The 27,185-nt window shown below is 40.9% G+C and overlaps 1 pseudogene; it reads left to right on the forward strand.

Annotated features, from left to right (window-relative positions):
• Positions 1-1,514: 1,514 nt before the first annotated feature.
• LOC101415077 (transcription initiation factor TFIID subunit 11 pseudogene) lies at positions 1,515-2,188 on the forward strand (annotated as a pseudogene).
• The last annotated feature ends 24,997 nt before the right edge of the window (positions 2,189-27,185 follow it).

Consider the following 27,185-nt stretch of genomic DNA (forward strand, 5'->3'; position numbering starts at 1 on the left):
TTGAAACTTGGAGTGGCTGACTCCGAAGCCACTAATATTGAACACTACACTATATGTCCTAAAGTTTACTCTTAAGGTGCTTCCACACTAGTAAGATGATGAAGACATGTACAGATGTAATTATGTATACAACGAAAAACACACTGAGGGCCATGCAGTGCAGGGAAGGTTGACATATAGCAGGTACTAGGTAGCTTGTCAAGTTATTTTACTGGTTGTTGGTTTTTAAAAGTTGGCAAATTTTTTGACAGGGAGACAAGGGAAGGGGAGGGCGTTTTCAATTAAGAAAATGTAAAATATGGCATGAAGAATGGCGTATGTTCACATAATACCCAATAAACGGGTTCAGTTGGAACATAGAGTATGATGTCGAGGAGAGCTGTTGAGAAGGCTGGAAAGGGAAATTGTGAAGTCTGAAATTCCAGACTAAGGAGTTTTTCTTTTATTTGAAATATAGAGAAATGCCACTTATGATAATAAGCCAGTGACCGATCTGCTTCAAACTGCTTAGGAAGACCAATCTGACTGGAATGAAGAATACGTGAGAAAGAGAAGACCTGGAGGGAGAAGCCCAGTTAAGAGGCAGCTGTTGTTATTCTGATGTCAGAGAAAGAGAACACACCTTGGATTAGCAGCTGGTGGGGAAAAGTGCTGCACAAGACACTCTACTCACATTTGCTCCATTTTTAGTCCTGATAACAATCTAACAAGGACATATTGACTCAGTTTGACAGATGGTGGAACTGAAACTCAGGAATTCTAATGGCCATGTAGGGATAAAAGCAGGTTTGGCTCTCTGTCTCCAAAGACCATTGGAAGATTCTTGGTTGCCAGTCACCTAATTGTTGAGCCAGTCCACAGGAAAGGCAGGGTGCTGTGAAGCATTTGGGACCCCTGAACCAAGACTACCAGATTGTTTGTGCTTCTCTATGCATCTTGGAATCATTTCCTTTCATTAAAGATCCACTCTCTCCAATATCCAGTAATCATGGTGTTCTGCTAGATAAAATACTTTGCTAATGCTTTGCTATATATGTGTGTGTGTGTATATATATATATATATAGAGAGAGAGAGAGAGAGAGAGAGAGAGAGAGATTGATATAACAACTCAATTAAGTCAAGCATAAGAAAGCAATACACAGACATATATTTATTTATTTTATTAAACTTCTGTTAATAATTGGGAGAATATAAAATAGGCCAAGGATTGCCTACAAACAGGGGTCCAACTGCTGTATCATAATCCTTTGTGATATATATACTATGCATATAAGCTCACCAAACCGAGGAACGCACCAACATACCTGGCCCACCTCTGACCAGAGTCCCGATTAGATGCAAAATAAATATATATATGCATATCTAGTTTAATAAACCTATCCTGACAGACTGAGAAACAAGAATAACAATCAGTGAAAAGATTAAATCAATATTGATCAGAGTCACAAAATAACAGAAAAATAGAACAGTCTTACATAAAAACTCACCAACAGGTGGGCTGCCGTGCTGAGCGGGTCCCCAGCTCTGGCATCTGATAGCAGCTTGATTTCCTCTTAGTAATGGAAAATGCCCGCGAGTCGCCCATGCACAAAAGTGAAGAGACAGGGGAGTCAGATGAGATGCCAGCGGTTCCCTTGAGCTCGGGGTCTACCGAAACAGAAGTAATCCGGGAGGAAACTGACGGGAACGGAGATGGGGACTTGAAAGAAGTCGGGACAGAGGACAGCGAGCTCAATAGTCAGGATACCTCAGACTTAACACCAGTTGAAAGGGAAGACTCATCATTACTTACTCCTGCAGCCAAAAAACTGAAAATTGATACCAAAGAAAAGAAAGAGAAGAAGCAGAAAGTTGATGAAGATGAGATTCAGAAGATGCAAATCCTGGTTTCTTCTTTTTCTGAGGAGCAGCTGAACCGTTATGAAATGTACCGTCGGTCAGCTTTCCCTAAGGCAGCCATTAAAAGGTTGATCCAGTCCATCACCGGCACCTCTGTGTCTCAGAATGTTGTTATTGCTATGTCTGGTATTTCCAAGGTCTTTGTCGGGGAGGTGGTAGAAGAAGCACTGGGCGTGTGTGAGAAGTGGGGAGACATGCCTCCACAAAACCCAAGCACATGAGGGAGGCCGTTCGGAGGGTAAAGTCCAAGGGGCAGATCACCAACTCAAAGCACAAAAAAATCATCTTCTTCTAGGCCAAAGACTAGAAAAGAATATTACTGAAGGAAGAAGTACTGGTTCCAGCTTTCCTATCTCATGAGACTTTCTGCACTGGTGCTTTAGTATCTCAGTCCACCAAGGATTTAAGGGTTTTAACGTCTTCTTCCAAACTCTGACATTCTTCACACTTAGAGGAAGGTATGCTGCCTGTTTCATACTTGCCTTGACTAAATATTGGGGCCTCTTAGGGCACAGTGAGACATTTAGCTGTTTTTTGGCTAGCTGGAAGAAGAAAGTGCCTGGGCCTTGAGCATCCTCTGGACAGGGAGCTGTTTTCAAAGAGAGCTTTGAAATGGTTTCACATTGAAGCCAGAAGTTGCTATGACTTAGTTTGTCTTTTATGTCTGGTTTTAAGCAGATTAAATGACCAGAAACTTTTGACTTAGGATTGATACTCTACCATAAAGGGCAGAGTGATGGTAGCAGTAGTGGAACAGTTTGTCCTTGTAAACATTTATGATTCTTCTGTGGATTTTGGTGAGTGATCATTAAACTATTTTCCAACTTGCAAAAAAAAACAAAAAAACAAAAACAAAAAAAAACCTCACCAACATCTAACTCATGGCTGGGAAACCCTGAATCAGCAGCCAATATCAGAATCTTGATTAAAAACTCCTGTGTAGAGCCCCCTCTCCCAGGCTGGGACTTCAACTGGCCTGATCAGGAACTGCCCCTTTTATTGTGCTCATAGTCAATGAAATCGATACTGTAGATACCAACTTGTAAGTAGTGTGTCAGTTCCCAAGGAAGTGGCCAGCCTCCTCAGGAAGGAATAAAACACTCCCTGGACAGTGCATTCCAAGGTTTACGCACCAGTCCTAGAGAAAGTTTCCAGCCTTCCCAGGGAGGAACACAATACTCTCCAGAATGCACCCTTTCTGTTCTTATGTGTTATAAAACAGTCCCAAAATGCCCACTGTTTTAGTTCTCATCACTCCTCCTGAAATATGAAAAGTACTGACCAGTAAGGCATTGGTGTGCTGATTAACAAAGCTTCCTGCATGATAATTTCACTTTTAGGTTTGAACGATATTAACTTTTTTCCCAATATATATGGCTACCAACAACATCCAAAATTTTTTTAATTTTTAAATTTTATTTCTCTCCAACCCACCCCCAGTTGTTTTTCTCTGTGTCTATTTGCTGCGTGTTCTTCTTTGTCCACTTCTGTTGTTGTCAGCGGCATGGGAATCTGTGTTTCTTTTTGTTGTGTCATCTTGTTGTGTCAGCTCTCCATGTGTGCAGCGCCATTCCTGGGCTGGTTGAACTTTCTCGCACTGGGTGGCTCTCCTTGCTGGGTGCTCCTTGCCCGTGGGGCTCCCCTACCCAGGGATAGCCTTGCATGGCACAGCACTCCTTGTGTGCATCAGCACTGCACATGGGCCAGCTCCACACGGGTCAAGGAGGTCCGGGGTTGGAACCATGTGGTAGACGGACGCCCTAACCACTGGACCAAGTCCACTTCCCAACATCTAAATTTTGTCTTACCTTATTAGCCACCAAAGAAGTACTGAATTGATAAACTTTTTTGAAAATTCTTGTGGGGAAGGAAAAATAATTACCATGTTTAAGTGCAATATCTATCTCTAGACTAATCAGCTCTAGGCAAGAGAGTATGGCATGGATGAGAGGAAATCTTTGATTGGGCTCCCACCTCTGAGGTTGGGGGGTTATGGTCACATTTAGTTAATGTGGAGCTTCCTTCAGTAAATATGTGAATGGAAAGAAGGCTAGTTCCAAAAAAATAAAAGGGTGTGGGGTGTGCTTTAGGCAAATCATCTCACTGGGAGTCAATTCATGACTTTTCTTTCTCTTTTCTTGAAAAAATCCTTTTGGACTGAACTTCTTCAAAGGCCCAGTTCCCAGGAGCACCAGTAGGAATGGAAATGGGAAGGCAGCTGCAATGGTCAATAACAGTCCAGGCCTCCTTAGAGGTTGCCCAAGAAACTGTTAAAATGGTTTTTCAGCATTTAAAATGGGCTTTTCAAAAGTTGAATTCCCTGATTTTAGTTTGCTGCTACATGATGGTATGTTATACAAGAAACAGATGTAAAATCACAGACCATCTTTTAGTAACATGATCAACAATCCATACAACCCCATCCCATAATGAAATGATGGCACTCATTACATCCTTCTATCAGAGATGGTGATCATCCCAGATGCTTTGACAGAGGGTGGCATACTTTGTCCCTTGTTCCTACATATGGTATCCTTTGAGAATAAGTTTACAAAAGATGATACAATCAGTTACCAAAACTTCTTTATCAGCATGAAATGCGTTACCCAGGCAACCCATGGAAACTTTCACAGTGTACAGACCATGAATCTTAGTTGAAAAACTCTGAATTCCATTTCACTGTTAGGAAGGAAAGGCATGTATGAAAGGATATTGGGCCATTCTTGGAATCTCTGAATTGGCTGAAGACCCAGGCTTGATGGCCAGGTAGCCAGAACATCTCCCAAAGTACAGTAAAGAATGGCTTCAATGAAGATGGCACCATCACTGCTGCTGGGCACAGACACTGCATGTCCCACCTATCCCACTGGGCAGGAGACAACACTGCTAAGGCCTCAGCAATGCCCAAGAAGTTGTTAAAATGTGAGCTGAATATCTTCAGAAACAATCTGTGCCTCACCTGTTTCTGCAAATCAGTCACTTCTGAATTAAGTGGCTGATGCTGGGTGCATCCTTGTTCCTAGGGAACCAGCTTTTCTGGTTTTCTCAGGACTGTCCGGGTTTGAGCACTGAAAGCCCTGTCTCTTAGGAAACTCCTCTGTCTCAGGCAAACTGGGTTGGTTATCACCTTACCTAACCGTAGCTGTAAGGAAGGCCGATAACACAAGCTTCTACCACCCTGGAGGTAGATCATCCCTTAAATACATCAGGAACACTCAACCATACTGGCTAACAAAAAGAGCAACAATTGCAATACCCAAAAACGATGAGTAATTCACTTCTCACTAAATTGCAAAAAGGAACTTAAAGTATTAGAATAAAATTTCATTATAGATTTAGGAGATGTCTTAGTTTGCCATTCCTGCCATAACAAATACGATACACTGAGTGACTTAAACAATAAGAATTTATTGCCTTACAGTTTTTGAGCCTAGAAGTCTAAAACCAAGTTGTCGACAGATTTACGCTGTCTCCGAAATCCATAGCAATCCGGTGTGGATGGCTGGCAATCCATAATGATCTCTCCCTCCCTCACATGGCCATCTGTCTCCTGGCTCCTACTAATACCATCTTCAAAGATCCTGTCTACGAATGGGCTCATACCCCCAGTCCAGGGGGTTGGGACTTGAACATGTCTTTGAGGGGGACATGACTCAGTCCATAAACGTAGGCATCTCTTTTTGTTCTTCTGGCTGAGTACAGGTACTATCCACCTGATTTCAGTGATTGGTCTGCCAGGAAACTCAAGCCTGGATGATCCCAGGTGATCTACATTCTCGGGGATAGGATTAAGAAAAGCAAGTGTGGACTGTGTCTGTGTCTCTTGCCTTGCATCCATCCAGGAAGAAGCCAGAAACCTCTTAACAGGGGTACTGAATGAGGTCAATTTTTGGAGAGCAGCAGAGTCAAGGGCGGAGTAAAAGTGAGAGGAAGAAAACCAGAGAAAGAGTGATAGAAGGAGAGAGCTAGAGAAATGGAGAGGTCCTGGGAGTTTCCTAGACAAGCTTAATTCCTAGCATAACCCAGGAAGCATCTTCTTGCTTAAGCTTCTATGGGTTGGTTTTGTAGCCTTTACAACCAGTAGAATCCTTACCTGCAGAGTTTTCATTCTTCCAAGATTTTATGTTTCACTATGGGGAGGGCCCATCGCAGATGAACAAGGCCTGAGTGTGTACCTCTGGGGAAACAAGTAAAATTACTATTGCTAGGGGTATGTAGAAAGCAGGCTCATGGTCACAAAATAAACATCTCTTTTAAAATATGCATGCTTATGGTCGATTACTTAGAGTATATCAATAGTATGGTTGCTTCTAGATTTATTTTATTCCCAATTAAGTTGTCTTATCAACAGCTGGCTTTATATTCCATTTTATAAATACCTATATTTGGTTGTTTCTCTATCTCTCATACGAAGTGTCAAGTCTTCACAATTTCTTGAAAATTCATTCCAGCATACATTCCATTATTATTTGTTATACAAGGATAAATTTTCTGATTAATATTTGTCTCTCACTTTTGGTCTAAAATGCCAGTGGTCCAAGTCTCCAAGCTTCTATCATTGAGGACTTTCTTTTTTTAGACTTGCATTTTCCTGAGCTGATGGTGGTGCTCAGGTTTTAAGACTTTCTGCTGGCCCACTAGAAGGCTGGAAAGTAAAAACAAGAAATGATCATTTTATTAAGTCATACCAGCCTCACCTATTTGCTTGACCATTTTAAGAGGCTGAGGGCAAGATTTCCGTGTACACGCGGCAGGTTGCACAACACCCCGGGGGAAATCAGGCGTAGACTTTGTGAGCAAAAGCAGTGCCGCCAAGGCTCTGTCCCAGGGAAGGAAGATCACCGTCACTGCTAAGCTGCACACTCCAGACCAGAGAATGAGAGGCCTTGGGATCCAGGGTGACTTCTGTGCCCTCAGTGGATCAGACAATGCCGTGGGGCTCCGCTTCCCCAGCGTGGCTTTCCAGCCCCCTAATAGTGACTTTTCCTGAGTCAAGCCACAGATTATCAGACAAAAGATGAGTAGAGGAGTGACTGTGAACTTGAGGCTTGGTTGCTTCCCCTGAAACTCCGAGAAGCTCCTCAATTTGTGTGCCATTCCCCAGGATGCATAAGCAAAGCTTGAGGCCTTGATTGTAGGGTATTTAGGTGGCCATAAAACCCCAGGATTAGCAGCACACCTTTCCTTCTAGGAGGCTTACATAAAAGTATGACTGTGAATTTGAGACATAATATATTACATTACATCAAAGCTGCATCAACAATTCTTTTCAGTATTTTTTTTTTTGTATCTTTAATTTTTGCATCCCACTGGGTATTTCTTAACTCTGAAAACCTGATGACATCCCATCCTGTTTCTAACCAATATCAAATGAAAAACAGACCATCTGCATTTCCTTTCTTCCTATCACTGCCAAATTGCTTTAAAGAAACATCCACATGTTTTCTCCCTTCCTGCTTAATCCCTCGAAAACTATACCTCTACCTGGGAATTTCATGCCCTGACAAAGAAGAATAAATACATAAAGCAGTGATATTGAAGTTATCAAACATTTTGGTATTGGTTCTTGCTCTTTTTTATTGCCCTATATTGGACATAATGGATACCCTCTAATGGAAACGCTCCTCTTTTTTGGCCTTTAGAACATTCTACCTTCCTCAATCTCCTTTTGTCTCTCCATATATTGTCTTCCTTCTTCCACCCTTTAAGACATAATTCCCCCAAAATCTTTTTTTTTTCTGAATTCTTTTCATTGCCTGCTATGTCTACCTTGGTTATCATGTGCTTCCATTATTACAAGTCTGGGAATTAACCCTAAGATATTTATTTTCAGACCTAGCCATCCACCAAATTCCAGTTTCACTTGCCCAGTTATATACCGACCCTCAGGATATAAGGTTTTATGCCCCAAAGAATTGCCTCTTCCCTCCTAAGCCCACTCCCTGCCTTGTCTCCAGTCCAGTCCACGAGCACCACCAGCTTCATGTCACTCCCCATCCTCCAGGTGCCTGGGCTTAAAACATCAGCACCATTTTTTTAAAAATTTCGATCCTCACATTATTTGTCAAGTTAAGTCAGATATGCTGCTATATTTTCTCTTCTTGCTCTCCTTCCTCTTAAATGCTTGGAGTTCTGTATTTCTCACTGGACTTCTGTAGGCACTCTCCCTTTCAGTGAATTTCAAGTGTGTGTTTTGGCAGAAAATGAGGTGGTAGACAGGGGTCCTATCGTGGCTGGGAAGAGGAGGCATTGGTAGTTTGCAAACGAGGTACTTTATCCGGCGGTGAAAAGCCCCTGCATGTTCTGCTCTCTGGTGCTTCAGGGCTGCGGACAGCCCAGGGGTACACAAAATGATCCCCGTGGAGGAAGAAACAACCTAGATCCTCCATTGTCTGTGGATAATTGCTCTGTTTCCAAAAACAAAACAGGGAAGATGTAGACGCTTTCCTGGTATTTAATGCACCACTTGGCACTGCCACCCTCCCAGCCCCTTCCCAGCTCCCTGCTAGATTTAGGAGGGTCACGTGTTCTCTGACTGGACAAAGGAAGCCGGGGGCACTCACGCATGGGGAATGGACAGTGGCGCCCTTACCCGCTCCTTTGTCAGCAACACGGTGCAGTATGTTTCAGTTTAGGTAGATGGATTTGCAGATTATTTTATCTAGCTCTAACTAAGCGAACTCTCACAAAATAAAAGTAGCTTAAAAAAAATCCTGGCAAAGACCAGAAGATCCTTTGAATAATTAAGCACAAGCAAACAAAAAACATGGCAAAACTGATATTGCCATACTTGAGTAAGTGCATTGCCATTCACACTGAGACACAGCATAATGATAATCTAATCAGTTATGACAAGAAATAGGCTGCAAACACTCTAAATTAACAGGAAGACTATTGGGATATGGCTGTATTTCCACTCCACTTAAGGATAAAACTTGCCTTAAGTGTATTTTGTGCCTGAGGTATTAGCTAAAGATAGCATGTAGCTGTCATAATTAGTAGACACATAAAAACTATGCCTGAATAACATGATTAATTATATATATATATACATGTGTATACACAGAGCAAAAAGACTTCTTGTAATATCAACAAAATGCAGTAAACACATTTGAAATACTATTTCCTCTTTTAAATTTTTGTTTGAATAAATAGTACAGTAGTTTATCTGTAACCTATAAATAAATTAAATTAATATATTAAAGATATACTCAAACTTTCTACTGGATGTATGTAATACAAAATATTTTGAGACAGGGGAGTGGATGTTGCTCAAGCAGTTGGGTGCCCACCTCCCATGTGGGAGGTCATGGGGTGGGTTTCTGTGCCTCCTAAAGAAGATGAGTAAATGCTACAATGAGCAGATGCCACAACTACCACAGTGAGCTGATGACTCAATGAGCAGATGTTGCAACCAGCAGATGATGTAACCAGCAGGGAGTGGAAGCGGCTTAAGCAGTTGGACACTCGCCTCGCCCGTGGAAGGTCCTGGGTTCGGTTCCCAGTGACTCCTAAAGAAGACGAGCACACAGACTAGGGAGCCATCTTAGGGGACTGGGGAATTTAAATATATATATATCTGGAGACAAATGTTCTTCTCTTCTCCAACTAAGGCAGGAAAACTTGTCCCAAGTAAGCAGATACATTGCTTAGCTGGTTTGTATGATTAAAATTTATTTTGCGCTACATTTAAAATGAAATATTTTTTCTTTAAATAATATCTTGTATTTGTTCTTAGTGAAATAAATAATTTTCTTTGAAAGTCTTAATAGAATAAAACATAGGAGAAATTTATTCTTATCACTCTGGGACAGAGGTTAACAGATGTTAGAAAAACATTTGATGTATTCTCGGTGCTTTTCCAGTCTGTAAGTTTCCTCCTCTACTCTTCTTTCCTTGTATTTGTGTAAAATTTTATTTTGTAAAATTTGAAAATAGATTAGTAACCAAGAGTTTAGTATTAGAGAAAACTCAACACAGAAAACTTTAAAAAGTTAAGTAGAAACCCTGGAATTCTAAATTTGAATAAATAATATCAGCATGAACACATAATACATTTATCTTTTATAAATGTTTGCAATTCCTAGGTCTACCCTCTCCAAAGGCCTGGAAATAAGGACCAGCCAAGTAGCAATGATAATTGTTCTGCAATGAGAAACCTGTTTTCTAGAATGAGGTCACTAAATTCCCTGGAAAATTTATTGATTTCAGGTCTTGTGAAGGATATGTGTAAGAGGAGCCCAGAACATCAGATTGTCCCCAGAAGTAAAAATGCCATAGAAGAAATCATCAAAAGGATTCCCAAACCAATGAATTGAAACACATCAAATATGTTAAAATCATATACTCAAAAGAGATATATTACATTAAATATTTTTCTTTGGTGATTTTTGGAGGATCTTAGAAGCTTAACTTAATAACCTGTAAGTCTGTAAATAAAGGCAAATAAGAAAGCAATAATTTGATCTTACTGCATGTACTGTATCTCAGAGTAATTAAAAAACTTTTGATGAGAATGTTCTTTTTTTTTTTCAATTGAAAGTCCAGCTATTCATGAAAGAAGGAATGGCAGAACTGCAGTATTATTGGGAAAATGAATCCAAGCAATGATTAACAAGGTTAAAAAAATCAAACAAAACAAAACAACAAAAAACCCTGATATTTTTATGATGCAGAATCAAGCCGAAAATTCCTAAACCAACTGATTAATATTAACATATGACAGCCAGATTCTTTGTCCTTCCAATGTGATTGAAAAGGAAGTACATAACAACACACATGGAAAAGTCTTTCTGAAACAAACAAGCAAACTTTGAGCAACATCATGGGTACACAATTAGCAAAACTTAAAATCTGGAGAATGCTACAAGACAAACATCCCACTTTCTTCAACAAATACATTTCAAGGGAAAAAAAGAGCAGAAATCTTTTCTCATTTGAGAGGAATATAAACCAAATGCATTCTGACTTAATCAAAGCAACTATAAACAAGACAAAATTTTGAGAGAGTTGAGGGATTTTGACTACTGATTGGTATTTTAATAATATTAAGGAATCATTGTTAATATTTGTATGTATTATAATGGTAATGTGAATATTTTTAAGTTAAGTCCTTACCTTTTAGAGAGTCACACTGAAATACTTATGGAGTAAAATTAAAGAGTCTCAAAAAATCTGGGGTTGGGAATAATGAGTGGGGTTTTAGAAGCAGCAAGATTTATCCCTTGTTGATTATTGTTGAAACTTGGGTCAAGACTATCTGGGAATTTATTAAATTATTCTCTCTACTTTTGATATGTTTAAAATTTTCTGTAATTAAAAGCTCAGGCATATGGACAGGTAGAAATAATAATATAATGATCCCCCATGTACATATCATCTAGCTTAAAAGAGAACATTTATCCATGTTAATGAGACCCCACTGATGTGCCTTCCAGGTTGGTTAAATGATAAGGTTCATGTGGCCATGCATTCTGGGTTTTCAGTTCTATTTCTTTCTGTGTTTCTTTACAGGTAGATGGATTTTCCTTGTTAGTCTGCTGTTGCACTGGAAGATTAGTCCTTAACATTCCTGGTTTTCTATGTATGGTGTCAGGGAGGTGTCTTAGCTCAAACTTGCCATTTGCCAGGGTTTCAGGCTTCATGCTGGCTCCTATTCACGCATGGCAAATAAGGCTTCCTCGAATGGTAAATGGGAGCCGATTCAGCTTCATCTGTTTTTGACCCATGTGGATTCCCCTTACTTTCTTACAAGTTGGGCATTTGAGAGAAAGTTGGCTGTATTAATATAACACCTTCAGATATTTTCTGTGGAAAGGTTTGCAGATGATCGAACATGTAACATTTCTAGAAACGGAAGACAGTTTCATTTTTTGTAAGGTTTTTAGATTAATCTTGGAACACACACAGGTATGACGCTGGGTACTAAACCATCACTAGTTTCTTACTTGCTATCAGATATTTTAATAAAAACTTAACCTGACTTTCAAATTCTTGAACAATATAATTCATGTACGTGGCTGTGACTTCATCTTCCAATCTATTTTTGCATCAGGCACGTTGTGTCTCACAGCATTTGTTTCCTTTGCTCAGGCTCATCCTTCCACCTGGAATGCCTATACCTTTATCTCCACGTGATTTAATATTACCTGCATCAAAGATCATCACCTCATATGCAAAACCATCTCCAAATCTCTCATGACAATAATCTTTCTCTCCAGAACCCTTTAGGGTTCCATGAGAAATTCAACACTTTTTCTTTTATGTCTCCAGATTTTTTATCTGTATTTTATTTACCAAATTCTATATTTCTTATTGCCCAAGCTTCTCAATGTTAGAGCTTTTTTTCGGAATCATCTTTGCATCCCCTAAATTACAGACCACAGTGACTTTCACATAGTAGGAACTTAGTAGTTATTTTTGCAAGTACAAATAAATGTGTTTCAAAAAAAGAATGCCTATTATTTAACAGCTTTATCTTTGAAACAAATGACAAATGTGAATGCAGATCATCTGTATCAAACTTAATGTAGACAAGACTGTGGAACGTACAGTAACATGAACCAGTTGTTTCTTCCAGGAAACCTGTGTCCTTGAAGATTTAGACCATAAATCAATAAACACTTTCAGTGGTTTCTTCAGGAATTTCCTCAGATCAGTTTATTGGAGATTATAATCTTTTCACTGGGCAAACTGTTTGCTTATCAGCACACTTATCAGTACTTATTTACTTGGTCTTGTTGAGCCCACTAATCTTAAATTATATCACAAATTTTGCCTGCTTTCAATCAGTTCCCTGACTTGAAAGATTGGCATTAAAATGGCTCCAGCCAGACCCCAACGCTTAGTAACTATCCTGCTTCTTACATCCTCTTCTGAGACGCTCCTGAGATCCTGCCAGTGGTGTCTTCACTGGCTCAGGTAAGGCTGTCTGTTGACATTTTGGGAGTTTAAGCCACTCTATAGATGTTTCAACCTATAGTTGTATGCTCTTGAAAACCCAGTTTCTCCAAGCCAATACAACGTCTTTCTTAACTTTTTATCCATCACAGTGAACACAGTGATTGGAAAATAATAAACACTAAAGTTTTTCTTGAAAGATATGAAAAAATCTCATGTGATGTTTTCCATCTAAAATTATCTTGCATAAAAAATAGCTTCCATATAAAATGGAAATCTTTCATATAAAATTCAGCCTTTCTTGTTGTGATGGGTAACACTCATCTTCTTCCTCTTTCACTTCAAGGACTGGAGAATTGTTAATTTGATGGTCATTTCTGGTTCACAGTGTTACTGATGAATTTGAATGTTTATTTTTGTCCGTTTCAAGTCTATTTGCATTGAAAATCTGGATGAGGCAAACTTGTGATTTAAATTTCCCTGTGAAATATCCAACAATGATCATTGTACTCAAATTACTAAAAAAGCAAAGCAAAGACATCATTTATAGTTGCTTGCTACTCTTGTTATTCTGAACTGAACTAAAAGGGTTTTTGAAAATTGCAAAGTACTCTCAAATGCAGTTCTATAATTCTAGAATGGAAAGCATTGTCTGACACATAGGGAGGAATGCAATAATGTTTATAGAGTGAATGACAGTTTTTTGTGTATATTAGAAGGTTTAGAAAATGTCTGAGTAATTTAACATCAGCTTATATGTTCACTTTAGGAAAACTACTAACATCTGATCATTAGGGAAGGTGAGAGCAGCTGAGGGTTGGGATAAGTGACACCTTTTGTGTAACTAAAGGCAGAGCTGGGGAGGCTGGACTAGCAGGTGTCCCAAGGACTTTGGGGCATATTCTGGTTTCTGTGAATGGCACTCAGGGCCCTGCAGTGTCCATGTGCCCAGCCGATGTTACCGAAGTCAACCCTTTTCCATTTCCGAAGTGTGCTGGTGCTTGCCCCACCAGGGTGGACTGATAATGGAGGAATCACGCTCGAAGCGGGGGTGCTCTGAGACTTGCAGGTTCTGCTCCTTACTCTCCTTTGGCTTCTCTGGCAGGTCCCTGGAGCAGACAGTGCCCTGAGCTCCTGTGCTCTAGGGGTTAAATGATGAAAGGGGCATCTAAAACACAAATACAAAGAGCCAGATCAGACTCGTGCAGAGTCTAGACAGGAGGCAAAGCAACAAATATACAAATATATAATAGCTCCTCTGTGTAGGGACCCACAACTGGAGCAGAATAACAGAAAGAAAGAAAGATCTGGCTTTCAGGTTCTTCAATTAAGAAGAACAAAAAAGAGAAATAGAAGGGAAAGTTGCTTGTTTCAAGTTGTAAGTTTTTTATGTTTTCAAATGGATCATTTTTTTCTGGGTTTCTATTGTTTTTGTTTCCTAAACTCTTTGTAAAGAAATAAATACAAATGAAATCTTAGCTGTGTGTGAATGTGCAGGGAGGTTATTTATATGTAGATAGGTCTATGTACATGTATATTCTTTCTCTCTAATCTATAAATAGTTGATATATACACATATTGAAATCTCTCAAGCGAGTCCTTTGCCTGATGTGCACAATGTTAATACAGTGACACCAGGATTTCAAGTAAAGAAAGAGTTTATGAGCAAGGGCTAGCCCAGCCGAGACTGGAGGACAGTAATTTCCTCACATTAGTCTCCCTGAGCTGAAAGTTGTGCTGATTTTTACGTGATTTTGTGGGGGCTGGTTTCGAATATTGAGATAGATGGAGTGAGATTGTTGTGGCAGAGAGAAGCCAGGTGATCACAGTATTGAAGGCCAGGACACAAGAATCTGAGAAGGAAGATTTATTAACAGCTGGCTGGGCTCAGCGGACTTCTGTCCTAATAAAAACTGAACCCGAGGATGTAGGAGTGGGGAGTCAAATGGTACTTTTATGCAAAAAGACTTTCTTTGTCTGAGTATCAGATAAGTCTTGAATTAACACATATCACACACATTCCAGGTAAGCTTGAATTAACCTATCCCCACATTCCAGGTAACCTTGAATTAACACATTTAGTCTGCATCCTCCCTGAATAGCCAAAGCCTATAGAGCCTATCACTTAATTGGCTTTCTAGGAACTAGGCATACTTGGATATAGAATAGGTGTGAATTCATGCACAGGCCATATTAAGATTACATGGAGTAGAAGGAGGTCTTAGCTGAGCATGTGCTGTTTCAAATTATACTTCGTCATAAATTGCATGTAAGAAAATGGCAGGGCAATGGCAGCTGTGGGCTTGATCGTTCCTATTATAATGAAGCAAAGGTAACTTTTAGTTCAAGCTTCTCTTAACTGAGCATGTCCTAGTGGCCAGAACCAGTGTATTCTAGTACTAAAGTGAAAGACAGAAAACAGGATTTAAGCTGGATCTTGGGATTAGATCATCCAATAGTCTCATTACTATGCATAAGGTGAGATAAGTTTCCTATTATACATAAAGGGGATGGAGTTTTAAAACTAAGGAAATAGAAACTTTAATAAATCAGTAGGAAATGTTACTTCTGTTAGGGGTTAGTGAAGCAGCAGCTTCAAGGTATATGGATAAACACATGCATATTTATACAGTTGATTCTTGTTATAATAATTCTTGTTATTGGTAGTAGTTATGTTCTATAAATTCCCTATGAACACTGAATTAGTGTATATTGAGCCATTGCTCCTAGATGAAACACAGGGAAATAGAAGTTTAAGTCTCTTTGAACCCCTGGCCATAACATTTCTGTCAACCAATTAATACATAACTTCATTTTATACGTGTTTCTGTTAAAAGACACCTTACTTAATATATACTATTGATTCGTTAACATTGAATTCATGGCCTATTGCAAAATAGCATATGCCTGAATGAAGCTTACCCAACTCAGTATTTTCTCTGTAAGAAACATCACAGTGTTAAAAGAAATAAAACAAAATAGTTTCTACGGCTAAGTGATTGCAAATGGAGACCAGAGGCCATTCTGATGGTTGCTCTTATGCAAATATCACAAACTACCACTGTATGTAAAGTCTTAAGCAACAATGTGCTTGAAATCCTTAAGGTCGTCCAGACACGATAAACAGACCACAAGATAAAGATTTCAATTAACCACCTAACCTGAAAAACAGCTAGATTATCCCAAATACCTACCAACTGCAAACAACTTGTGCAATCTTCATCTTTTCCTTTAAAAGCCCTTGCTTGGAAATGCCAAGGTGGGACACAATTTGCTATCCGACTCTGTGACCTGAACTGAAATTCTAAGACCCCCAAAATAAATGCCTTTATTGTCTTGCAGCTTAGTTTGTTATTTCTTAGTTGACAACAACCTTCTTGCATTGAAGAAAACTAGACAGCATTTCAGCACCATGTTTGGGGGCCATTTTAAGCAGCAAAATTACCAATGAAAAGCATAAAAATACAACAACAACAAAAAAGTGTCACTAAATATGCTATGAAAAGGATGCTTGTTTGCAGTATGAGTGCTGAAACAAGTAGCCACAGCGTTACCTTGTTTGACCTCAGCTAGGGCCTCTATGCATCTCCTCAAATGACAGAGAAAGCACTGAGTATGGGTGGTTACAAATAAATTTTAGCAATTAAGCAAATTTTCAGATTCAGAATCCATGAATAATGATTATATACATGAAATCTTAAACACGATCCTCCTCATCCTTTATTACTTTGCAGCTCAGTTAGCCCTGCTTCCCTGTCTCGATTTAAGAAAGGACATTACACTGTGGAAAGAATGGGAGAGGGGAAATCACTTCAGTCCTTTGGTAAGAAGACTAAAGAGATTGCTGAAGAAAATACTTCTGGTTAGTCTGAAGAGGGAAACAGACTGCCAAGGTATGGCCAAGATTAGCAGATTAATCTGCAGAAAGTATGGATGGTGCAGGTGGTGGTGGAACGACCAGCCGAGGCGTTCCTATGGGCTCCTGAGGAGAAGCTGCTGCACTCCCTGCTCCTTGTATGTGGGAACATGAGCCGTGCTCACCCACTTACCAGTTAACACTGATGGACAGCACATTGTTATATCTGAAGGGCAGCCCATCAGGTGAGGGTGACAAGTGACATGATGGCACGGTTAGCCCTCACTGAAGAGTGAAACAAAGTAAAACAATATGAAGCCATTTGAGACATGCTTTACTTTTCACCACAGATTTCCTCCTGCCTTTTCTTCCCACTGAATGTAATCACAACTGTCTTTGGATTATAATTTGGAGAGAACTTCAGGAGAAAATGGTAATCTGCAAAAATTTCCAGGCTCTTAAGCACATATGCCTTGTGTGAATAACGAGTAAAACAATTTGCATCAGTGACCCAAACATTGCAAGCTGTATCTCATAGCTTAAATGGAATTTTGAAGTTGAATTAATTTACTTATCCTTTTTGCTTTCTTTATTCTCTCAGAAGAGCACCAAATGTTAAATAAACTGCTCACAGCTGAGGGGAAAAAAAAGCATGATACTCCTGGGACAACTAATGGTTGGTCTGAAGAAGGGGTAAGATTATGGGTGGGTGACACAGCAGGAAGGGTGAGAAATCTGATATTTTATCTTGATCCTTTGGGGCATTGGGATTGTCAGACCCTTGGAAAGAATCAGTATGTCTGTGCCTTGGACTTTGTAGGCCTTCATGACAATAATTAACACTTGCAGAACCTATCATGTGGTGAGCAAAGTTCTTATAATATAATAACTCCTTCAATCCTGTGGGGGATGGCATATTATTTTACCCACTTTACAGATGAGGTGACTAAGGGCCAGAGTCTAAATATCTTGCCCAACATCACATCACACAGCTATTAAGTAGCAGAATAATGATTGGGATTATGGAGTCTGGCTCCAAGGTCTGAGCTTGTGGGCTCGGGAGACATGTTGCATCTCTGGATCTGTGCTCTAGTTGGGTGCACACTAGCCTTTAGGAGCTTGAATGGTGCTGCTTACAGGTCACAAGTTAGTACATAAAGTTTTCCTACAGCTGAAGTAAACTCTCATTTACTGATTATTGTGTGTCTGCTTGTTTACCATCAGTGTCCTTTATTCAAATGTAATATCCAGGGAAGTGGATATGGCTCAAGTAGAATTTCTGCCTACCATATGGGAGCACCTTGGTTCGATCCCTGGGGACTCCTAGTGAAAAAGAAGAGAAAGCATGCCTGCGCAGCAACCCAGGACCCATGCGAGTGCCCACATGATGAGCCAGTGCCCTGTGCAAGTGAGTCACGCAGCAAGATGATGACACATCAGAAAGGAGACAAGGGGAGAGTCAAGGTGAAGCACAGCAGAAACCAGGAACTGAGGTGGTGCAATTGACAGGGAACCTCTTTCCTTATCAGAGGTTTTCAGGATCGAATCCCGGTGAATCCTAGAGGAGATAAAATGAGAAGAGAAGACAATATAGACAGCAAAAACAGCAGGACAGGAGGAGGAGAAGGGGGGGGGGGATTAAAAAACAAAAATGTAATATCCGCAAAGGAAGGGTCTTCCTCTCACTTCTGTTGCCCAGCACCTGGCACAGAGCCTAGCCTAGAGGAGTGATATGGTTTGAAGCTAGATGGACTCCAGAAGATCATTGTGGAAGTCTGAAATTATTTATGAATCCTGGAAAGAATATGACTCTGTTTATAAACTAATCTATTATTCTGGGTGTGATATCCTTTGACTGTATCAAATTTAGCTGAGAGGACTTTGGTTAGATTACCTGTTAAGATTAGGGCTTTTGCGTCATTAAGGCATGACTCAGATTGAGTCGCCACCCCTTGGTGGGTCTGGTATAAACATACACTCACACAGACAGACACACAGGAAGTGAAAGCTCTGTCATTTTTGATCCTGCCATGTGAAGAAAGGAGAAGGCTAAAACAATTGAACCCTGGGAAAGATGAACCATTTTACCTGATAGCCTACAGCTGGCCTTGGGAAGAGAGTGGGCTAGCCAGACAGAAGTCTGAAGAGCTGAAATCAGGAAGAAGTGGAGCAGCTGAGCCTGACAGAGGAAGCCCAGAGGGGAAGGCTAAAACCTTGCAGAGATCGCCCACCATCTTGCTTCAAAATGTGGCAGCTGACTTTGGTGAGAAAGTACCTCTTATGGTACCTTGAGTAGGACTTTCCATGGCCTTGGGACTGTAAGCTTTTACCCCAAATAAATACCCTTTTAAAAAGCAACATATTTCTGGTACTTTGCATCAGCAGCCCTTTGATAGACTAATAGAATCATGTTTTTAAAACTAATCCATTCCTGTGGGTGTGATCCTATTGTGAGTGGCATCTTTTGATTAAGTTACTTAAATTAAGGCACGACCCAGGGTAGGTCTTAATCCTCTTAGTGGAGTCCATTAAAAATGAGATGACTATAGAGAGAAACACACAGAAGCAGATAGATAGCCATGGAACCAAGAAGCTGAAAGCAACAAAACCTGGGAGAGAAGAAAGAGACCAGCCAAAAATGCCTTGTGCCTTGCCATGTGGCAGAGGAGCCCAGGATTGCTAGCAGCCAGTTTTCAGGAAGAAAGCATTATCTTGATGGTGCCTCAATTTAGACATTTTCATGGCCTCAGAACTATAACCTTATAAGCTAATAAATCCCCCTTGTAAAGCCAATCCATTTCTGGTATATTGCATTTCCCCAGCCTAGGAAGCTAAAACAAGGGGCTTCTCAGAGAATATAAGTTGAATGAATGAAGGGCCATCAATATCTATTGTTGACCTCTTAAGTTCCCCAATGAAGAGTTTTATATTCTAAACGTCTAGAGAAGAACCTAATTTTGGAGCTACACTTTAAACAGAATCCTTTGCAGTTTCTTTTTGAATGGGAACTGGATTTCAAGCTCATTTTTTTAAGAGAGAGACAAAGAGGAAAGCATGAGGGCAAAAAAAAGCACTGTGTTTGATTGGCATTCCCTGCTAAAAATGCTAATAAGTCAGCTGAGTAACTGAGTCCTCGATACAGTTACTGAATTGCTTTGAAAAGGAGTGGAGTGACCCTTGTAAATGAGTTTAACTTGCTTTTTCACATGGATAGAAACTGTCAGTTTTTTGTCATCTAAGCTGGCCCTGAATATCTCTTTATGTTCTGTGTGTCGGGGGACTCAGTTTTTGTTTTTTTTTTTCTTCCTGATTTCATACAACCTCAAGAAGGACCTTTTGGTTTCCTTAGAAACATGCCACTGTGATGGACACTAAACGGAGCTCCTTCTTCCCCTCTTTACCTTTAGCTCAGTGCCAAGGTGCCTGCCTTCTCCTCTCTTCTTTCGAAATGTCTGCTTTCTCTAAGCAATGGGAAGGCTTAGCCTGCTTCCACATTTGCATTTGTCTATTACTCAGAGCACAGTTTCCATCCCATCCCAATCTCCGGGTCTTCAGGAAAGGTGAACTGGAGCAGAAGGACAATAACATATTCAAAGCCACTGGAAAACCACATGGGCCTCCCTCTGTGGAGGAAGGGCGTCTTTAGAAGCAGGTCCCTGCTCCAGGAGCTGGGCGTTGACATTAGGTAGCAGACTTTGTGTCCTCCACACTCTTCCCCTTCTGGTTCCAACCACAGTCAGGTGACTGACTAATTTCTTTTCCTCTGAGCTCAGGCCTGACCGCATAGAAGGTATCAGAAGCCCAGGACTAAGGGCATCAGCTTCTGGTGGCCCAGATCAGAAGTCCAAGCTCATAGCTTTCTCTGTCCTGCTGTTTTGCTCAAGTACACATAGTTCACCAGGGACATTTTCTTTTAAGGCTGTCAAGAGCAGGGGCTGATTCCCTCATTCTCTCTTTTTCCATCCTGTACTAGTCAGCCAAAGGGGTGCTGATGCAAAATACCAGAAATTGGTTGGCTTTTATAAAGGGTATTTATTTGGGGTAGGAGCTTTACAGATACGAGGCTATAAAGCACAAGTTACTTCCCTCACCAAAGTCTATTTTCACCTGTTGGAGCAAGATGGCTGCCGATGTCTGTGAGGGTTTAGTCTTCCTGGGTTCCTCCCTTCTAGGGTCTTGCTTCTTCCTGGGCTCAGGGTTCCTCTCTACCTGGGGCTTGCTTCTCTTTCCTCTGTGGGCTTACTTCCTGGGGCTTCAGCTTAAGACTTCAGCATCAAACTCCAACATCAAAATTCCAATATCAAAAACCCCTCCAACTCTGTCCTTTGCCATGCCTTTTATCTGTGAGTCCCCGCCCCTAGGGACCACGCCCTAATGATGTGGCCCAATTAAAGACATAATCATAACTCATTCAGGCCCAGGTACAGATCAGGTTACAAATATAATCCAATATCTATTTTTGGAATTCATAACCATATCAAGCTGCTATACATTCCCTTTTAAAAAGAAACATTATCTGATTACTAACAAAGAGGCCCTTTCTAAACATCCTACATATCTCACAAGCTAAGAGATCATACAATTTTAGGCAAGGAAGAATAGAACTGATGTTTTCAAGCACTGGGACCAATAATTACAGTAATTTTCTATTCCTTGGATCTCTGATTGCCAATATCTTTAGATAGCTTCAAATGTCATTTTACAGCTTTAGATATAGCTTCACTGATGATTTTGAACATTCCAGTAAGTATTGACAATTTATCTTTGAATGGCTGACAGTGTTATAGTTTATTCAAATGGGAGAAAACAAGAACTATTTTACACTGGCTTTATAGAAGGAGATGAATTTCCCAGGCAAACAGTTATGTTGAAATGTGCATTGGAGTAATGATTGTATTCACTGTGGAATAAAGCCCAAACTGCATCATTCCCATGGAAGGACTTCTGCATAAAGACACAAAAGCAATTATAAAGTGCAGGTATTTATTATAGTCTTAAAAAACTTAGTGGAAATTGAATGAGGGACTCACTATTTAGGAACGTAATAGGGAAATGAAAGCAATGCCAAATGCTATATGCTGGCTGCAATCACCTCAAGAATTTCTCTGTGGCCTCCAGTGGAGAGGAGGGCACCTACAGGTTTACAGTTCTCAGGGCAGTCTGTTCTGTTGGTCCTAGCCCATTTGCCAACCCTGCAAATTGAGCTCTCCAAATGCATTGCCATCCAGCTTCTCTGGTTGGTTGATCTGGTTAGTAGAGTGAAGAAACCTTGCCTTCTATTAATATGTTCACTAATCAGAGATGCAACTCTAGACCTCTATAAGTGTAAACTATAATGTGGACCATTGACCATGTGGTGCAGCAGTGCTCAGAGATGTATTCACCAAGTGCAATGAATCTCCCATGATGATGGAGGAGGTTGTTGTTATGGAGGGAGTGGGGTGAGCTGGGTGGGGGGGTATATGGAGACCTCATATTTTTTGAATGTAACATTAAAAAAAATAAACCTCTATAGATACACTGCAATTATTTTATGATGAACTGCTGCTTGACCTTGGCAATGACTTCCAGGTAATATTGTTATGAGCAATGACAATTTTCATGCTAATGCCAAGTTTTTGTAAACTGCTAACATTTCTGTATATTAATCTCAAATTCTTTCTTTTGTGTTTATCTCTATGTCTTTCATTTGTATTTCGTGTCTCTGAATCTGTAGAAATTCAGTCTTACCCTATTCATGTAAAGGAGTGTTTTTATTTTAACCCCTGAGTTGTGGTTTCACGGCAGAATAATTTCTCTCTAGTCAAATCTAACAAATTTCCAATGTAGAAATGCCTTCTGATCATGTTTCAATAGTTCTAATTTTTTCTTCCCCCCCCCCATGACAATTCTCTTATTTAGGGATATTCGCATGATACCAAAATCTTTATTAAGAGTTCATCTGTTCCTGCTGCTTATCCTGCACCTGAAATTCTAATCCTCTGTTTGTGACAACATAATCACTTCCATTGCAACCAGTTGTGATGTTGCAAAGCAAGGATTATACTTCAGGTAGGGAATAAGCACCCAGGGGTTGCTGAATTCTGCAGAAATAAAAAGAATGCCATTTATATGCAAATCTCCTTAAAGGTGGTGACAGGGAGTGGGGACGCACTGGGTTTAAAGTAATGAATAATAAAGAAATAGGACTGTCTTAAATAGACTTGAAAAGAAGTTTTCCTCCTAAGAATTCAGCAGGCCTTTTTCTGCAGTTGCAATTTGGTTTGCTTTGGTTTGTTCGTCTTTATCTATTATCTAGACTTGCAGCACCAAATACCGCTGTTAAAAGAGAGATGTTTATGTCATCTGTGTACTATTGAGTCTGCTCTTAGGGAGAGATGGAGAAAGGGCGTGTTTTGCGCATGTTCCTATATTGAAAGTAACCTTCTAGAGGAATTTTCCAACCATAATTCTGAATGTGGGAAATCAATGTAACAGTAAACATCTGGAAATTCCTGTATCAAATTTGCAGCTAGTGGCAAAGGTAGCAAACTGGCCCCATGAACCTTCATACACAGAGATTGTGCAAAAGTCTGCAGTGATACACAGGCTTCTAGGAATTGCAGAAGTATAGACCAATGGAGGAGAAAGCCATTGTGGCTTTTTCATTTCTGTAAGACCTCTTCACTCAATTGGAATCACTTATTTTTTTTTGATGAGCAAAACTAATTTGCAGTCTTTTTTCTTTACCTCCAGGTCTGATGGAATCCCGAAGTCAGAACTATCACCAATTTTTCATGTGTTAAAGAATGCTAGCATTACAAGAAACATGCATATCGTTGAACGAACGTCCTCAGCGCTCTTGGCCCTACCAGATGCAGGGCGCAGACAGCGCTGGTGGCCCGCGAAGCTCCCCCTCCCTCTCCCATCAGAACAGAAGATTTCCCATTTTATCTGTTTTGCATTTTGAATTCCCAAGTAAGCTTCCTTTTAAGAAAAGTTTCCTTGCTACAGAAAGGTTGTAAACTACCAACCGGGTAGTTTTTTACGTGTTACAGATAAACAAACTAAAGCTGAGAGAGCCCCAAGCGGAGACAGGTTAGCGTAGGGACGGGGAAGCGCGGGGTCATAGCTGAAAATCCGCAGACAACCTGATCTGCAGATCCCGCCCGGAAACCTGAGGGATCCTGCGAGACCCTGGAATGAGAATCTCGTTTGGAACAAGAATCTCATTTGGAAGGAAGATCCCCGGTCGGGGTCAAGGGGAAACCCCAGATACCCTCAAAAGGCCTCACCATTGGCCCCCTGAGAAATGACAAGTGGGGCAACAAATCAGAAGAGCAAATAGACTTTAAAAAGCCCTGACCTGGGGTCCCACATGGCAGCTCACCCTGCAGTGCCCCCTGATCCGTGCCTCGGACCATGTACTTTTCTGGTTTTTTTTTTTTTTTTTTTCAGGTTTACAGAAATTTATTAGACTCCAGATGAGCGTATAGAAATTAAAATTCAGACTGTTTACTCTTGTATCGTGAGTATCCATCCAGCTGTCTTCCAAATATTAAGAGCTGCATGGTGAGCTGTCGCGGAAATCCTTGAACCCTTCAGGTAAATGAAGTCTGCCTGTGCTCTCCATAAAGGTGAATTCCTAATACTTGTGCTTTCTAACCTCTCTGGTTTCTGGGCTTCTAGGTTCTTGGTTATGTCACCCGAAAGAATTGCAATGAACAGGACAGTTTTTCTGGTTTCTTTAGAAACACTCTACTGCCTTACCAACACTATGGCGTGTCCTTAAATTCTTTCAGGTGACATAACGAAGCACCTAGAAGCCCAGAAACCAGAGCCATCTGATGACCTTATTTGGCGAGCCAGGCCAGGAGGCAGAGATATAAGTGGCAGTCCCTGGCCCCTCTGGAGACGGTGAGTTTTTAATTAAAGCCTGCCTGTGATGAGGGAGACCCCAGGACCCTCACCCTGGGCTGGGCCCCGTGGTTCAGTCTTTTCTCAGCCCCTGGGAAGCCCTGAAGTTCCTCTTAATCCACTACCTCTGAGGCATCAAGGCTGTATTTGCTTTAAGCCACAGATCAGTCTCTGCTTCTTAATTGTCTTTTAGCCTTGGGCCCCAGGAGCAGCTACCAGGTGAGCTCACTCATAGCCATATCCTAAGACTTCTGCAAAGTAGCAAAAGAAAGGGCCCTCGCCAGTCCCTTTCCCAGGTCAGCCCGGCTTGGGTGTTAGGTCTGGGAACCAGACCCAGATGTCTGCCAAGACCTCTAAGGTTCTGGGGACATCCAGAGACATGAGAGTCCCAATCCCTGGAATGGGGGAGCAGTGGTCAGGGCTCCCAACCTCTAGGACACTTGCTCTGTGAGCAATCCATTCAACCAGGTCTAGAGGTGGGACGCCACCCAGGCAGATGAATGCATTTATCCTCTCCTCGGATAACGGGCAGCAGCTAATTGGGACAGCCTGCCTACTGATAGCCTGAAAAGAGGCTAATCTCTTCCTGCCACACCAGTGGCTGCAATAGGGCCGAGAGCGGGCTATGTATGGGACCCTGAATTCCAGTTAAACCTGTGTAAGAGAGAAGGAGAGGACAGCCAGATTTGAGGGCCAGGGACCTTAAAGGGCTGAGGAAATGGACTGTTAAACTGATCATTTAAAAGCTCAGGGAAATTACTCAGAGACAGAGCCTAGAAACCCAGGCTTATTTCAAAGGAAGCTGGTAGCGGGAATAAAAATACCCTCTTGGTAGACTGACAATCGAGACCATGCTGCAAAGATGGAGAAGGTAGGAGGGGCAGGGGCGGGGTCTGGGACAGGCTCACCTTTTAACTGCCGCTACCTGGATCCAGGCTTGGGGCGAGCATGAACCTGGCCCCAACTGCCTCATATCACAGACCACTGGGGCCTTGCCCCAGTGGAGGATGGAGGGGGCCTGAAGCCAAGCATGACCCATCAACCAGGAGGCCTCGGGTGACCCTTGATGTGCAGGTAAGATTGCTAATTTCTTAATTAACATGGGAGTCAATTACTCTGTCCCAGCCTGTACTCCGACCTTTCCTAACATCGGTTGTGCCTAATAAGGGGAGTGAATGGGGAATCCCAATCTAGGCCGTTTACTACACTTCTGCTCTGTAGAAAGAAGAACCTCCTTACATGCCACCAATCAAGATTAACTCGTTCTTAGCTATTCCTAGTTCCCTGCCTATTCCCTTGTAACATTCTAAACCTTCCAGTCAAAAAGCTCGCAGGGCTTCTCTGGACCCCTTAGTCCTGTACTTAACAGCTGCCCAGGGATTTTCCTGGAGGAATGATGCTGGAGGGTCCTGCATGAGGTTTCTGCCATGAACGGACACGGGGGGATTCTAAAGTCAGATCTTTCCCCAAGTTTAAGCTAAGTGTGTAAAATTTTCTCTTATGTTCCAATCTGTGCTTGCTTTAATTTGATCGGATTGCTTATGCCTAGAAACTCATAAATCAGATTTGGGTTATACCTTTTACAAACTGGATAATGGTAAAAGTAACCTAAAAATTAGTCTTTAAATTTCAATACTATTGCAATTGAATTTGATGTATAAAATAAATCATAAGTGAAATTGGTTCAACTGCTGGAAAAGTGGGAAAACTTAGCAACATTGTTACTAATAAAATTGTTTCAAGTGCTTAGATAAAAAACAAAAGTGCCTGATTTGTTTTTAAAGTGGAAACTTACTAGGAAATGTAACTATGAGTTAAGATCATTAAATAGATGCCTTTATATTATTAAACAGCAGAAGAATAATATTTAAAATGCTATAACTGGGTGGATTTAGCCTAGAACCTGCTACTGTGATGGTAGTCTTATAGACTAATTTACCTGTTTATGGTTACTTCAGGTCTAGCCACACCCTTATTTATGCCTGCAATAGTAATGGTAATTATAACCTAAACTCACCTTTGATTATGGTTATTTTATGACTAGCTTACTAGCTTCACCTTGCCCTTAGATGTCAGCTATTGTGATTATAATTCTAAACAGAGTTTGCCATAAGGTTATTTCATGGCAACTTTTGCCCGCCCTCCCATGGCTCAGAGGAAGGCAAATTGAAGACACCCCTGTCTCCTGTTCCTCCACTGGTATTAATGATCCTGCTTTCTCTCATGATTCCAGGTGTGGACTAGATTGCTACCTGGTGGAATTCTTGACCCTTGGGGTTGGATGTCCACTCTTCCTGTCCAGCGGCCACTGGAGTCCTGTTATCTCTGAGGACCGGGCAGCAGGGGCCTCCAACCTAGAGTGTTGATGTTTCTAAAAGCAGCAAGTCACGGGGAGAACCAGGCTTCCCTGCGACTTCAGTGACCTCAATGAGCATATACTGGAATTAGTGTTTCTCATTCAAGGTCTGTCAAAGTCAATATGGGAAATAAGCAAAGCTGTGAAATAAAAGAAAACATAAATTGTATTTTAAAGCAATGGAAACAATTTGGCTATAAGCCAGTAATTTAAAAAAAAACTGAAATTCTTGTGCAAAACTGCATGGTCACAGTGCAAATTCGAGTAATTTTAAAATA

The sequence above is a fragment of the Dasypus novemcinctus genome, chromosome 16 (assembly GCF_030445035.2).
Source record: "Dasypus novemcinctus isolate mDasNov1 chromosome 16, mDasNov1.1.hap2, whole genome shotgun sequence".
Classification (NCBI taxonomy): domain Eukaryota; kingdom Metazoa; phylum Chordata; class Mammalia; order Cingulata; family Dasypodidae; genus Dasypus; species Dasypus novemcinctus.